General features: G+C 36.3%; 1 long non-coding RNA gene across 1 annotated transcript in view; it reads left to right on the forward strand.

Moving 5' to 3' along the window:
* Nucleotides 1–15866, forward strand: part of LOC140674077 (uncharacterized) — an 88741-nt gene that overhangs the window by 32202 nt on the left and 40673 nt on the right. The window contains exon 3 of the long non-coding RNA XR_012048157.1: nt 7583–7618. This is a non-coding gene — a long non-coding RNA (uncharacterized lncRNA). The remainder of the gene's footprint in view (nt 1–7582; nt 7619–15866) is intronic.

The following is a 15866-nucleotide window of genomic DNA, read 5'->3' on the forward strand; positions in this document are numbered from 1 at the left end:
CGAAGATTCGGCGGTCGAGACGTCTAATGACCGTGGCTCATCGACCTAGACGCATACGCAAGGTCATGCGGCCACTGCTCCAATGGTATTATAACCTCAACCTTCTCCACCGCGGCCCCCGCCCTCCCCCGGCCCCCGCGCGACGGCGGCACCCTTCCTTCCGTCCTGTTCGCTCGCCTTCTGTTGCCTCCGCTCGTCTCGTGTGAATGTGTGCGAACTCGCCCTAACCGCCTATCTTTTCCCTCTCTCTTTCTCATTACGTGTTCGACAAAATTGTACTTGCAATTTATTCACCATCGGACGATGCAGCATATATTTGACATATTTAATTAAAAAAAAAAAAGAAAAGAAAAATTACAAAACCATCTGCATTTATTATAATATTTTCCGCATTTGCAATGCGATTGGTCTCTGATAGAAGCTAATTTATGTGTTTTTAATAGATAAAATGTTTTTTTGTTCTTAAAGTAGAATGTATTAAATATTCATGAAAGAAAATACAAGTGAAGCTCGATAGATGATTTTTTTCAGTTTTATATGCGATATACTATCATTTTGAATGCCATTATTATTAATAATTATTAATCGAGCGTTTGGCACGCGGAGTGATTTGATTTACGCAATAAATGCAATGCGGATGGCGTTACTTTAAGTATAAAAGAAGTCGCCTACATAATCGAGGCTGGACTGCATCTGCGAGACAAGTACGAAGAATGCAAGCGATTATGCAACTGCTAGTTGCACTGCTAGGTTCTTGTGTCATACAGGGCCGCTTCTGCAGGTCTGGGCATTATATCACGGGATATCACTTTGCTCTTTTCCTCATAGTCGTTTAATAATTTTGTCGTTAGGGTAAACGATGTTATGTTGTGGGGAAACGATATTATCGAGTATCAATTTGATTTATTTAAAAAAATTAATATAATTTTCTAAATCCAGATTTAAAAGAAGTGTATATTAAAAATTATTTACATATTTTTTATTTAATTTTGCGGTTTATCGAAAAGAGGACGGAGCGTCTTTTGACTAATGAATAAAGTGAGACGATTGCGTATTCCGAACAGGTAACGTAGATGTGTTATCGATTTCTATTACATAGACACATTTGATTTTAATGCGATAACGCGAGACCGGCACTTGGTGAGTCTCCGGCGAGAGTAGTCACGTTTGCGCGAATGATGTAACCAGTTCCTAGACTTTCGTGTCATCCGTTGTCAGCTGTCATGGGAAAATACTACGACACACGCGCTGCCCGGTGCATGTAATGTAATGCCGTAATCAGTGAGTAAGTGAGTGAGTGACTTACTCGATTTCATGCCAAGTTTGCAATATCGAGTATATGTTATTGCCTTTACACCGCTGTCACTCGCACGCGAGATGCAATCTTAATCGATAAACGTCGTTTACCTGTCCTTTATACAATCTCCCGAGCGAATTATCTGTTTTTATTTTCTTGCATCTCGCTTTACGAAAAGCAGTCGATGAAATTGTCCATCATTTGTATCGAATTGATCAGTGACAATGAATACTTTGAATATAAATTTAATTTCTCACAAACGCCATTTTATTCTTATGCAATTTATTTATTATTTTTTTTTAAATCGCCGATAAACAGATCCGATGGTGTTAAGTTTTCATTTACGATTTTTATAACAAATGTATAACATGTATTTATTTGTTGAGAATGGTGTTTGGAAAATATTTCACTCTCAGCGAAAATTAAAATAAATTCTCCGTTAATTAATTAGGCTAAGCGTATAAATAATATATAAAGTCAAAGTGTGCATCCGCAATGCGGGTATTTTTTGCAATGATTAAAGTCTCTCTCTCTCTCTCTCTCTCTCTCTCTCTCTCTCTCTCTCTCTCTCTCTCTCTCTCTCTCTCTTTCTCCAACGGCGGCGACGAAAACGTGTTGCCGCCCTTGAATGAACAAAGTGTAGTCGATCTTTCTCGAGGTGAGCCTATAAAGACGACGATGATTGGAATACCGAAAGTCGATTAACCTACCGAAACATCTGCTCGCTCTGCCTCTAAAGCAACAAACATTGGACTATTAATAGTCTTGCAGCAAGGCGACCTTGATTTTAACGTCGCGCGCGCACACGTGCTCGCTGCAAACTTTTTGTTGTTACGAAGTATTGGCATACTCGCTAACAAAATCGTTACATTGTGTGGCTTTTCTCTGGTATATAATAAACGTAAGAAAAAGTAAAAAAAAAAAAATTAATGCTACGGAGAGTTGATAAATTTAAACACGATTAAAAATAAAATTAATAATAATTATACGACGCAACCGATGTGACTGATTTATGATGCGACTAATTTTACATAAAATAACAGATAAGAAATCGAAAAGACCTCCACCAAGAAGTTTTAAACTCTTTTTGCCTTGCTGCCATTTAATTACAATATGCAGAAAATTTTTATTAAAATACAATTAATTTTGTTTTTATTCAGAGATTTTCACATTTATACACTATTATCATTATTAAAGGGTATAGTTATTTTTCTAAAAAAAAATGTTTAAAGGTAGATTTTTTTTAAATTAGATTTTACGTGGAAAGTCATTTTATTTATAATAAAATTTTTCTCACCGAAATGAAACACGAATAATGTTAATTACCGACGAATTGGTTCGCTCTTCAAGCTCACATTTTTAATTAGTCTTTTTAAAATCCTCCTTTATCCTAAAATGTATCTTGAAAAAAAAAAAAAAAAAAAAAAAAAAAAAAAATTAAAATCGGGCAAGCGTTTCGGGGTTAAAAGTCAGTATTTTAGAGAATCACATCGCTCTCCTAAATCGAACGACGGCCAACGATAAGAGCAGGCGAGACGAGGCGCGCCTCCACCGAGCGCGCTCGCGCGCCACCACCGCCGCCGTCGCCGCCGATGAGGGGGCAGAGAAGGGGGGCGGGGGAGGGAGGGAGGATTTGTGGTACAGCAAAGAGGGGTGGGGGAGAAGGGGGAGGCGGCAGCGGACGCCCTTGAGCGACGGGCAATGCACCGGGCGAGGTTCAAGGCAGAGCGGCGGTTGCCGTCGCGCCGCCGCCACCACCGTCAACCCCCTTCTCGCCCTTCGCCGTTGCCTGCATCCCGACATCCCACCACCTCCATCGCGTTCGGTGCACTTTCCCTCCACGTCGCACCGACGACGGATGACTCGGTGCAGCGCGCGGCTCTCTTTTTCTCTTTCTCTCTCTCTCTCTCTCTTTCTCTCCCTCTTTCTCTCCCTCTTTCTGCTGCCCTATCTCTGGCTCAGACTGTACCGCTTCCTTTCTCCTCTTTCTGCCTCCTCCACCTCTCCCCTTCCTGCCTGCCACCGAGATCCCCCGAGGACGCGCCATCGCGGTGGATCTTGACCTATTTTTGCGGGGGTGGGAGGGAGAAATGGTGAAGGGTGAAGCGCCGCTTGTGTGACTTCTTTGCTGCATTGTCAAAACTTGAAATTGAAAGCTGGCGAAGGTGACAAGGTGAACGCGAAGTAAAGAATAACTTTTAAGTTAAAGTGTTGTTGCGAAATTAATGTTTAAATTTTTAATAGTTTTAGCCGTACGCGCACGCTTCACTTGCATCGCATTTTAAAATGTAATAAATTTTTTTATCTGATTGATGCATCCCATTTGGTAAATTATGCTGCAGCGCGCATTCGCGTGGATGCACTCTGATATTTTGGGATGTCGTACGTTTTTCCCCCTTTTTGTAATCTTTCTACATGTATCTTTGTTGTAAATTCCTTGTAAAAGATGAGGACGCGTGTTTAGATTTTCGGTTTATCGCGTCTGTGTGTTGCTTGCTGCGCTTGATCAGAAACACTCTGTATACACGTGCGCACGGTTGAAGTTTACGCACGCGGAGGGGAAACGAATGGAATGCGCGTGGAAAGGGGAAGGAGGGAGAGGAAATCTACGACCCTCCGTGTTCCCGCGCACGTCCCGGTCGCACGTTTCTCGTTTCTTTTGTTTCGCGCTCGTGACGGACTCCTTTGCCCTCCGTTATAATCATCTAGAAAGTTACGAAACGATTCTGCCTGAGCGATCGGGCAACATATCGCAATTTTATTTCGCAAACTTTGTCTCTTTTGCTCGAGCGTAAGCCATCTTTTATTTGCATAATCGGAACAAATTTCATTACATATATATATATATATATATATATATATATATATATATATATATATTGTTTTTATGACATTTTTCTTCGCATGTAAATTGCAATTTGTATGAGTTATGAAATAAATAAATATTTTTTATTTTCTTGCGATTATAAGTGTTTTGGGGAAATAAAACGTGTAGATTTTTATTGTTATTTTCAACATTGGGAGATAATTGGTAATCGAAAGAAGGTCAGAAAGAGAGACGAGAATTTATTATACGACTTGAAAATCCGTCCTTTCACATGTGTCATTCACCGTGTATCGCACCGAAGCGAGGTGAGCCGGTGGCAGTCACGTTGCGATATCTCGAGCAAACATTTTTTTCGTGGCCCGATATCTGCGTTTTTAAACTGGTGCTTGTGCACCAAGCATATTTGGCGCATCGCTCGATGAACAATGACGCTGGTTAAACGTAGTCGAAATAAGGGGATTCCGTCACGTTGCAACAATGTGACCGGGGGATGAGGCCGTCGCGCAGGTCGCCGACTCACGTTTCCCGTGTAATCCGGCCTTAAAATAGAACGATAATTCGAACTCTCTCCCTTCGCATGGCTTCGGCCCGCGTATATTTGAATTTATATTTCTCGAGTTGCGATGGAAGGAATGGAGAGGACACATAAAATTCTCCGTCTTTTTTCCCCGATTAAAAATCAAGCGGCACGCCGCATCTTATTTTATATTTCTTTTCATCTTATTAAATATGTGTCGTAATAAGTTTAAGTGGATTAAATTGAATCAAAGTCGAATTTAGAAATTTAGAAATTTCAGCTGCAAAAAAAATATTCGATGCGAGGAGAGAGAAATTATTCGGAATAATATTTCAGTAAATAGAAGAGCTAATAAAATTAAGTCTTTATTCTCAAGTTAAAAAAAAAATTATGATATAACCTTATTATTATGTATATGTCGCAGAGAGTATCTCTATTAATAAACTGCATTTAAATGCTCGCTCATACGTAAAACTGTCACGACTTTTAACGATCGTAGCTTTTCATTCTCGAAGAATTTGTACGTTTCTCCGAATGCATCTCTAACTCTGAGACTCGTATAGTAATCTCCCGAATGGCGCTATGGAGGAGTGTCTCGCGGTCGGGAATTCGTCATCGAAATTTCTGGGAGGCAGGCTAAAGCCCGCAATGAGGGGGAGAAAGAAAGAAAGAAAGAGAGAGAGAGAGAGAGAGAGAGAGAGAGAACGAAGGGATGAAGAAAAAAGGGGGAGGGAGGGGAGAGGGAGAGATAGAGCGCATTGGCCCGGGGCGCGTCCGGTCTATGACTCAAGAATGACCCTCGTTGAACCGAGAACGCGACGCAGCCCAAATGCGGTCGAAAGCGAAATTCACGATGCGCGTTTTTAGCTCCGGCGAACTGAAAATATCGCGTGCACGCGCGAGGATCGCCGACTCACATCCTTTTTGTTCGACAGGCAACAAAAATTTCAAAAATCTCCCATCTAACGCCCTGAGAAATTTTGATTTTTACGATAGACCTCGTCGAGACGCGTGATCGCAGGGTGTCCGTTCTCTGAAAAAATCTAGAATGGAGTTGTCAGGAATTCCTCCTGTATATCTGGAAAAATCAGGGAATTCTTATAAAATTTTATTGGAACTTGGGAAATTTAAAAAAAAATTCTCTCTGATTATTTTGCTCTCTAATAATTAGTCGGCAAGTGAATTAGGTGTTTAAAATATAAATATTTATATAGTCAATATCTTAATAAAATATTGAATATGAATTAAATATTTTTATATTAATTTTTATGAATGAAAAATATTAATTTTATAATATTTTATGAAAATAATTTATCTTTATTTATACATTGAATGTTTTAATAAAATACTGAATATATAAATTAATAATCAGATGCAATGAAAAATTTATTTAAAAAATTGCACGATAAAAAATCTTTAAAATATTCTCTTTACTTGGAATCTTGAAGAAGAATACTTAGATGGTTCAAGAATTTGTACGAAATTTTTTAACGAGATTTGAATAGACACCCTGGATCGCGATCGGTCGAAAGAATGTCATCGTTCCATTTAAAATTATTTTTGTTTGCGCACAAAAGAGATATTCCGCTAAATTAATGTTGTCCAAATGAAATCCTGATTAAATCGCCGTCAACGACTAATTGGGGTATGACGACGACGAAACGTGTTTTCGACGCTCGGCATGTTTACGTTATTTAATATGCGCATGCATAAGTCTCAAGAATAAATCTCGATCGGCGTTCAACGACCGATTCTCGTCGCGGCGACGACGGCATTTTATCGCGTTTTTTGTTTGCTTTCTTCGCGTTTTACCGTCTCTTCTTGTGTCGTTGTACGTATGAATTTTGCAACCCGTCAAAGCGCAATCTGTCATGATTTATTCGCGATTGCAATTAATAAGCCTCGTTGCAATCTCGCGATCTTATCGCTCTTTTCTTTTTATCTGTTTGCTGTTTTATCTGTGACACTGAGACTTACCGCATTCGCGATTGATCGACCGCGTTACGATAATCATTTCGGGATTTTCTTTTTTTTTTTTTCCTTTTGTGCTTCGACGATAAATATATCTCACACACTCGCAAATATTTAACAATATTTCTCGTGTTATTTCCTCGTGCCGTACACAACATATCAGGAATATTATTTATGAAAAGCATTAATTAAATTTGTATTATTTAATATTATTTTATAAGCGACATTTATAAATATATAAATATGTAAATGATTTTTAATTATTTAAATTTAAAAATATATGTATATGTAAATGAAATAATTCTGCAGTTTTTAATTTTAATTTATAATTTAAAATTAATTCGCGTTAATTGATACAGGAAAACTTGTCTTATTTTTTTCGACAACTCATCCGTGTCGAAAATAAGTTGTGCAACTATGACACAGCGTTTTTACGAGGCATTTACGCACTAAATTACAGAGATTCTCGGTTTGCGCTGTACCAAGAGCTGCCTCGCGCACGTCCACTCGGCGGTTCTCTAAAATTCATATTTTTAAACTTTCTTTATGCTTTTTTCCGTTTTGTTTCGCTCGACGTTCCAACAGCAACATTTAAGAGTCGATCGACGGTCCGTTGCCCTGCAACTCTCCTAAACTCAATTCTTTGCTCTTGCAGCCGTCATTTCCGGCCGTTCAGACATTTATCCCGAAATTTCAACGTGCGACGTAAAGTTCAGTCATCGACCTCTCTTGGCATGTCGCGCATACGCATATGCGTACTCGATATATACGATAACGGCCCCGACAAGCTGTACACTTGCATCGCGTTTGTTGTGGACATATCTGAGTCGAATTTTTCGAGATTAAATAATCTGTTCATTATTACATGCATTGAATGGAAAATTCGATGTGTAGAATAATAACTTTTTGAAATATTATTTATATATTTTTAACTTTGCTATAATTTCGATCATATGTTTGTATGTTACAGATTAACGTCATCAACTCTGCTGTTATGCATCGATCGGTGAGTAAAACGTTTTTATTTTATGGTAAAAGAGACGCCAAGTACGCATAAGTAAGTGATAGATTTTAATATGTAGTTAATTTTGATTCTTCAGACTTTTATTTGTTGCATATAAATATGCATATATTTTTTTCTTGGCGTATTTTTTATTTTTTTTTTTTGGGAAGATTTTCTGTATATTATATATGATATTTCTGTATATTACATATGTCTTGAAAGTTCAATGCAATTTTTAGATTCAATCGATGAAATATAATTATATATTGCTAAAACTTTGATTATTACGGAAAATGTAAATGTTATTTAGTAAGGCATGATTTTTACATTTTTGCACATACGCAATATATCTCATAGTTACATGTTTGCTGTTGCGTCACGAAATATTTGCCCGTTCACTTATCCACACGCGTCTTTATCCTCTTCTTCTCCTCCAGCCGCACAGCAGCCGGTAGATTTAAACGTTTAAAGTGTACAGTGTGTACAGTGAAAATCAATATCTTTCACTTTGGCTTGCTTCGAAATTAATTCATCTTACGATTGAAAATTTTTTAATTTTCCATTTATATATAAATATAAATATACATATAAGCATAAATACATGTAAATAAATAATTTTATTATAATTTTATTGCGATATTAATTAATATGATTTTTTGTCAAAAGAGTAAAATGCATTGAACTTATATGATGGATGGTGTAAAATTAATTTTTAAAAATTTATTTTAATACGTTTGTCTTTTTTCTGAAATTATTAAATTAAAATTCCGTTATTAAGTTTTCTGACGAAATTTCTATTTTCATATTTTTTAATTCAATTAATATTAAATAATATTAAACATCCAATTCGCATATTTCATACGCATACGTAGAAATATTATACATTAAAAAATAAATAGCGACAGATATAAAATTAATTGATTTTAACATTCTTTATGAAATTGCTAAATGACATTTCAATCTATTGTTATAAATCCGTCGAAACAATTTTTATTCTCAATTTATATTCTTTAAATTTGTCTTAAAGATTTACGTAGTGCATTTTTACTATAATTTATTAAGGATTGACCGTAATCTTATTTCGTTGAGATTAAATAAGAAAAAAAAAATACTGGGCCGCAGCATCACTCGGCTTATCACAAATGTTGTTTTTCGTCGGCTCATTTGACATCTTGCGGTCGAGGATAGGTATAAGGTTAAAGTGTCGTAAGGTATGACATAGCACGCATATAATATCGAATCCCCTTTATACGACTCGAATTATTAAGTATTCACTAATATGAAAAAGAAACCGTATCGTATGTCGAGCGAGGGAAAGCCGATAAGCTACGCACTTTGACATTAGTGACGTGTGCTTCACATTACGTACGATCGGTGAAATGTAAAACGCGACTGAAGCTCTCTATGTCGTTTCGCGACTACCATCGAGAAGATAAATGACTTCATCTTCGTTAGAGATGACATCCATCATGTTGCGATCGATGCACGTCACGCTGATTGCCGCCTTTATTTGGACTCGATTGTAGTATGTGTCTCGTTTATTTCCAATGCACTTTATGTACATCAATATAAGCATGATGAACAATTTCCTCCGAGCTTGGGAGGAGGCGCGAATAAACCAAACTGCAGCGCGATATATATTGTAGATGAAGAAATGTAAAATTTTATTGGATGTGAGGAGTTTTATTGAGATTTTTTTTTTTCTTCGGACCGAACCGATTTTGACTGCGTATCTCGGATATTTTCGATGGAATCCAAACTCGCGGATGAGAACGCGGAGGAGAAGCGGAGACGAGATACGGACGCATACAGAGAGAGTCTCAATAGGTGACCTTGGTGCGCAGAGTCCTTTAAGAGAACCGAATGGTCAATGTTCCGGGGACCTTCGGAGTCTCGTAGTCACGGACGGCCAAACTGCATCCAGACGCTCCCAATAAAGCTCGCTCGCTCGCTCGAATCTGCAATCTGCAGCCCGCTCGCTCGTATTTATTCGAATTCTCTCTCTTATTCATTTGCCCGTACCGGCCGATCTCTCTCTCTCTCTCTTTCTCTTACGAGAGAAATAAAGAGACTAAATCCGGATTCTCTTGCGAACCTGAGAAATTCTTTTCAGCGTCACACTACACGCGCGCTTTTGCGAAAAAATTTACATTGACCGATGACGTAAATCAGACTGTGATTATTTTTCTTAGCGTATATTCTTTAGATTACAATGTCACCCTCGTAACATCACCCTCATTTTTCTTTTTTTTTTTTTATATTTAAGATTATCATTAAAAAGTCATTAACGTTATAAAAGAAATTTAAATCGATTAAATGAAGATTGATATGTTATATGCAAAATACGAATTATTGATTAATATCACGTATAATATATTAATTAAAGATAGCATTTTAATAGCAGGATTTCTAGAATGTCATAAATTTGGCGGTGACGAGCGAATAGTAAATACTAAATGATAAATAGTGCTATTAGAGAGACTCGTTTAATAAAGTATCAGGTAAAAATTTAGAAATTATCAAATCTCATATTCAAGTAAATATTGAAATATATAAATTAATTACATATACATATATATATATATATATATATATATATATATAATTATTTTTTAATGTATTTATATATACTATGTTTTTTATTAATACATGCATACATATAAATGTGCATATTGTACAATAAAAAATTTATGTAAATGTAATAATTTTATAAACATAGTATAAGAATATTTTTTATTCGTCTAATGTAATAATTCAATATTTATTTTAGATTTTATAATATTAAATTTAAACTTTCTTCGTTAGAAACTTTCTCTCACGTATTATATTGTTTTTCTTCTTTTTTTTCCAACAAATCTCAACGAATTGCAGACTAGTCAAATTCAAAATTGAGAATATTATGAAATATATATAATATATACATATACATATATATATATATATATATATATATATATATATATATATATATATATAAATACTAATAAGAGAAGAATTATAAATAGCTTATATCAATTCGATTAAGAAATACACGAATAATGATTTTTATTGTGATTAAATATACGGACGGAAATTTCATTAATATAATCATACATATTACGAGTTGTACTTAAGCAGCGTTAATTTTTTATTCGGAGATAATTTGCGTAAATTATTTTTGCCAAATTTGTGCCGACTAAAATTACATATGTATATTCGCTTCATGAATAAAAGAATCGTAAATGTCTGACAAATATCAATTATATTTATTCCGAATTTTCTCTTGCGCTTATCATTTAATTTTAATTTGCATACTAAAGATGAATTAGAAAAAAAAAAAGATTCTAGAAAAGGTAACTGAAAGGAAAGCTTAAAATATCTCGTTTAAATAATCACGGATCGGTAAGAAACGCATTATCATTTATGTATAATTATTTCCCGAAGAAAAGATCAAAACCTTCGACGTGTTCGTTAATTAATTTAATTTCGTATCCAAGGAGGGAAAAAGAATTAAAACGATATAATGATATTTTACGATCTTGCCGCGAAAGGTGACAGGCTAATACTTTATTAAAGATTCTCGCAGTGGAAAGTTATACACGATTCTCATTGCTTATTGACTTTAATGACGGCAATTTAAATCCGCCAGACCGGTTAATTAGAGCTCTTGCACCTGTTCATCGGCTTTAGTCGCGTTTTATGCAACGAATGTCGATAGATTGTTAAATCTCGAAACATGTTCGTTACAAATCAGCAGGCGCTTTTAGAAATGTATCTTCGAAGTAAATGAATGATTCTATTTAAATATCTAATGATTGAAAACATTTCAATTTGAAGAGCTGGATAATTTAGCAAAGCGTGGAGCTTGATTTGACATTAGAGTATAGAAATTATTCTGTTGATTCTGTTATATTAATTTTTCAACTCTTATACTATAAATCGAATTAACATTACTTGCAATTGTATCTGTTGAAAACAAGTAATAAAATAAATTAACGTTTCCGATAATTCCATCTTGCTTTCTGTCCTTGAGCATTTTACTTTTCACGAATACAGACTCGATCAAATCTAACAAGCTATGCAGCGCGAAGATTGCATTTGAAAAAGAGATAAAGATAATTGTATTTCATTCGTGACAGTGATGTCATACATTCCGATTACACGCGTAATCATTGCTGTCTTTTTATATTGTATTCTTCCTGAATGATATTACTGTCAAACATTAATTAACTGTTTTATGGTAGAAAAAAAAACCTATTTTGCAATGATCCGAGGTTTATTTCAGAAGGATAGTAAACGATTCGCTTTTGCATCGCGATGCAATAAAAGAATATCACGGCCCGCGCGAGAGGAGCAATAGAAAATGATAAAAGAAACAAAAAATGACTGTTTTTCGTCTCACAAATATTTGTGCAAAAATTACTTGGCGTGACGAAAGCACGCAGAAGACGGAGAGGTGGAATAAATTGTGTAACGATCACAGCAACAATAATAATCTCCCCGGATCCGGCCGGTCGAAGGCAAACCTGCCTTCGATCGATAATCGCCTATTTTCGTGCAGTAAGGGAGGTAAGGGAGTCGCGGAGGGAACGAAGGGAAGTCGACCCCTGTCAGACACTTTGTTTATCTACGTGGCGCTGCAAAAAGGTTTGGCTCAGTTGGCCGAGGCGGTAATAGCCGAAGGCCAAGTCAAACGCGAGTCGATGACTCCTTTCTTTCTGCTCTCTCTCTCTCTCTCTTTCTTTCACCCCCTCTCCCCCTTTCTTTCTTTCTCTCTTCAAGTTGTCGGCCGCGACAACGACGACGACGACGACGACGACGACGACGACGACGACGACGACGACGACGACGACAATGACGACGGCGTGCTATACGGATCAATTCAGGGTCGTAACGATCCACCTCGCGCCTTCATCGTCTTTTTCTCGAGCCGCCCTGCGTCGAGAATCGGGGGGAGGGTAGGGGCACGATCTCAGGGTCGCGAGAAAGATGAGAGGCGACTGTAAAATATTTCGAGCCGCTCGCGAATATCTATATTAGCCTCTCCGGCAAAAGGTCACTCTGTTTCATAATTTTTTTCATTCTCTCGGCGAAGGTGAGATTCGCATTAGAAGGTGGATTTTTTTGCAAAATTTATAATCGTAAGTTTTCTTTTTTTTTTTTTTTTTTTTTTGTTTTTGAAACATGAGATTTGTTAGGCTTCTGGATGCCGACGCTCTTGGACGATTTACGTTTCTCTCTGAATAGCTAACTCGCGCGGACACGCGAATGCACTTATCCTCGAGACAGATGACAGAAACGTCGAACGAGACGGCGACTACTTTGTCGATTACTTTGGAGAAAGTATTTCGCGCATTAGCATGGGGCCGTCCTCCACGTTGCACACGACGCACGCTCGTCGCTTAATGATGTCATTGACTCGCGCGAACCGAGATCGAGGCGAGTATCGCAAAACTGCGCCGCCCGGGCCGGATACGCTGCCGGAATAAATTATTCGGCGCCGCTTCAAACGAGGCAGTCAGGTGCGATACATGCAAACGAATATGAATGTCGAATCGATAATCGTGCGCTCAGGTATTCGCAGTGCAATTTAATAAATGGCTTTGGAGTCGTAACATAGAAAGCTATTTTAATATTAAAATGCTAAATAATATATATTTATTATAATATAAATAATTTGTCTCACACATACATTTCTTGCGTGTAAATCTTGAACTATTGGTTCTGTTGCCAATTTAAAGTCTAATTTTCCTCGATAAAAAATATCGAGACATCAATAATAAACGATTGACAAAGAAAAGATCTTTTCGGAAAGTCTCTCGATGAGTCAGTACTCACCGACAATGAGTATATTCTTTTAAATTTATTTAATGGAAAATATAATTCTATATAATGAAATATAATTTACTTTAATTCTCTAATTTAAAATGTTTAATTACAAAATATATGATATTGCAGGTTGACAAATAATGTTTTTTTTTTATACATATATTTATTAAGGAAGAACTACAATTAATAAAGGAACTAGAAATAATATACAAAAAGTGACACATCTTGTATAGCAAATAGTCAGTTATTATTAACAAAAATGATTAAATAATCAATAAAATATCTGCCATAATGTGTGCAAGTAAGTTAATAGCAGATGGACGAATTCTTTCAGATGGTAAAAAAGATGGATTAATTTTTCAAGAATTTTAGATAAGTAAAGAAATTGACTTAGAGAATTTTACTTAGAGAATTTTACTTACTTAATTTTAATGTAAAAAGTTCTTACATTTGTCATACTTTAGATAGAAAGCACTATATTGCCGTCAAATGACGTTGTTTTGACGTATCAATCACGTATATTTGCTCTCTGTGAAATATATCAAATGTAACTGGAAGAATTTTTTGCATCATAATTAAAATCTCCTTAAAAGTTAGTCTTATTATTTATAAATTTACATAAAATTCTTCAAGTATTGTAATCAATCCACCTTATTTACCATCTGAACAAAAAAAAAAAAAAAAAGAAAAAGAAATAAAATGTTTCCATCTATTATTTTTTATCTTATCTTATTTTTAATTATAATTTCGCGGAATTGATCGTATAAATTCACTGTAAACAAAAAGAATTGTCTAATCTAAAAAATGCAGCGCTCACTCGTGGCGACGCAACTGCGCTCTTTCGAGACGGGTTCTAGTTAGAGTTATCACGAGCTTCGTCGGAGTAACATGGGGGAGGGGAGGACGAGTGGTATCTGGGCGGGAGGGAAGGGGGAAACGTCGGAACAAAGTAGGGGAGGTGCAGCGCGGCGGCAGCAACGATGCAATTAGGCGAGTTATGCAGAATGACGTCATACTTCGGTCCGGGGTAACTGTGCTGAGTCAAGGACAGCATGTCCAAGGCCCTGCACCGAACGACCCCTTCCCCCTCTCGCCCGCCACCTCCCTTTCTCGCCATCGCGTGGAAACCCGCTCCTCTCGTCGTCGCTGGCGCGCGCGAGCGAATCCATCTCTCTCTCTCTTTGTCTTTCTCACCACTCGGTGTCCCTCTTTTTTTTCTCTCTCTCTCTCTCTTTCTCTCTCTCTCTCTTTTTCTCTTTCTCTCTGGAGATCCTTGTGCGTGAAGCCTCGTTGGTCTTCTTTGTTATCCGCGCGAACAAAGTGCATTGTCGTTAAGTTAAGTCACGCCCGATCGACCGACTGTCAACGTGGACGAGAGAGAGAAAGAGAGAGAGGAGAGGCGGGGAAGGAAATCACAGCCGCGGTTGAGCGACATAATCGTGGGATTGATATATTAGAGGGATTCGCGCCCTTCCGTCCCTTGGAAGGACCCTGATGAAGACTGGCGTTCTTTCTTTTTTCCTTTGGAAGAATAAAAATATTTTCTTTATCAGTTATGTATAATCTGTATAATTTCCCCGTCACGTTTCCGATCACGTGTGTTTTCAATCGACAACAAGATTACATCGCGCTGGTTATATAATTTCATATAAAACAACAATTTATTATTTTTCATATAGGGTGTCGTCATTTTTATATAGGTACATATACTTTATTGGACTCTATTGGTGCATGCAATGTCCAATATGTTTGGCCTTTTATTTAATTTATATAAATTAATGATTGTAAAAAAACGATAATTATTTATTATTAATATTGGTTGTTGTCAATTAATCGCAAATATAGAATTATTGCTCAACACTCTAATATTTTCAAAATGTCTGGATGTTTATGGAAATTATTATTTAAATGTCTAATTTTTATTTTATTATATAAATAATTGGTAGGTTTAGTTTATAAATAATTATACGCGAATACCCGATTCTATTTTTAAAATAATGTACAATAAAGTAAAATGCAACCGCGTTACTGCGCACAGGATTGTTGTAAAACGTATTATCATTCGATCAAGGCACTTTCTCTAATCGCGTAAACAAGTTAATGGATACTCGCGGAGACTTTTTATATTAAAAATATTAAATTTCCGGGATTAATCAGCAATTTCAGATAATGGACATGATATCCAGGAACCTATTACATATATTTTTTGCGATAAAACTAAAAAATAATTTGATATCTCCGAGTCATATCCATAAATAAACAAGCTCAATAATCTGAATATTTTTAACGAAAATTGATATTGCGTTCGAAAAGTTTATAACAATTTCATATACTCTCCATTTAAAAAAGAAATTAAGTTTAAGACAATTTGAAAGAGCGAGCTCTCCAATTTGGATATTTGATTCAGATAGAAGTTATCGAGATAATCGATATAAATTGGGCA

The sequence above is a fragment of the Anoplolepis gracilipes genome, chromosome 15, assembly GCF_047496725.1.
Source record: "Anoplolepis gracilipes chromosome 15, ASM4749672v1, whole genome shotgun sequence".
Lineage (NCBI taxonomy): Eukaryota > Metazoa > Arthropoda > Insecta > Hymenoptera > Formicidae > Anoplolepis > Anoplolepis gracilipes.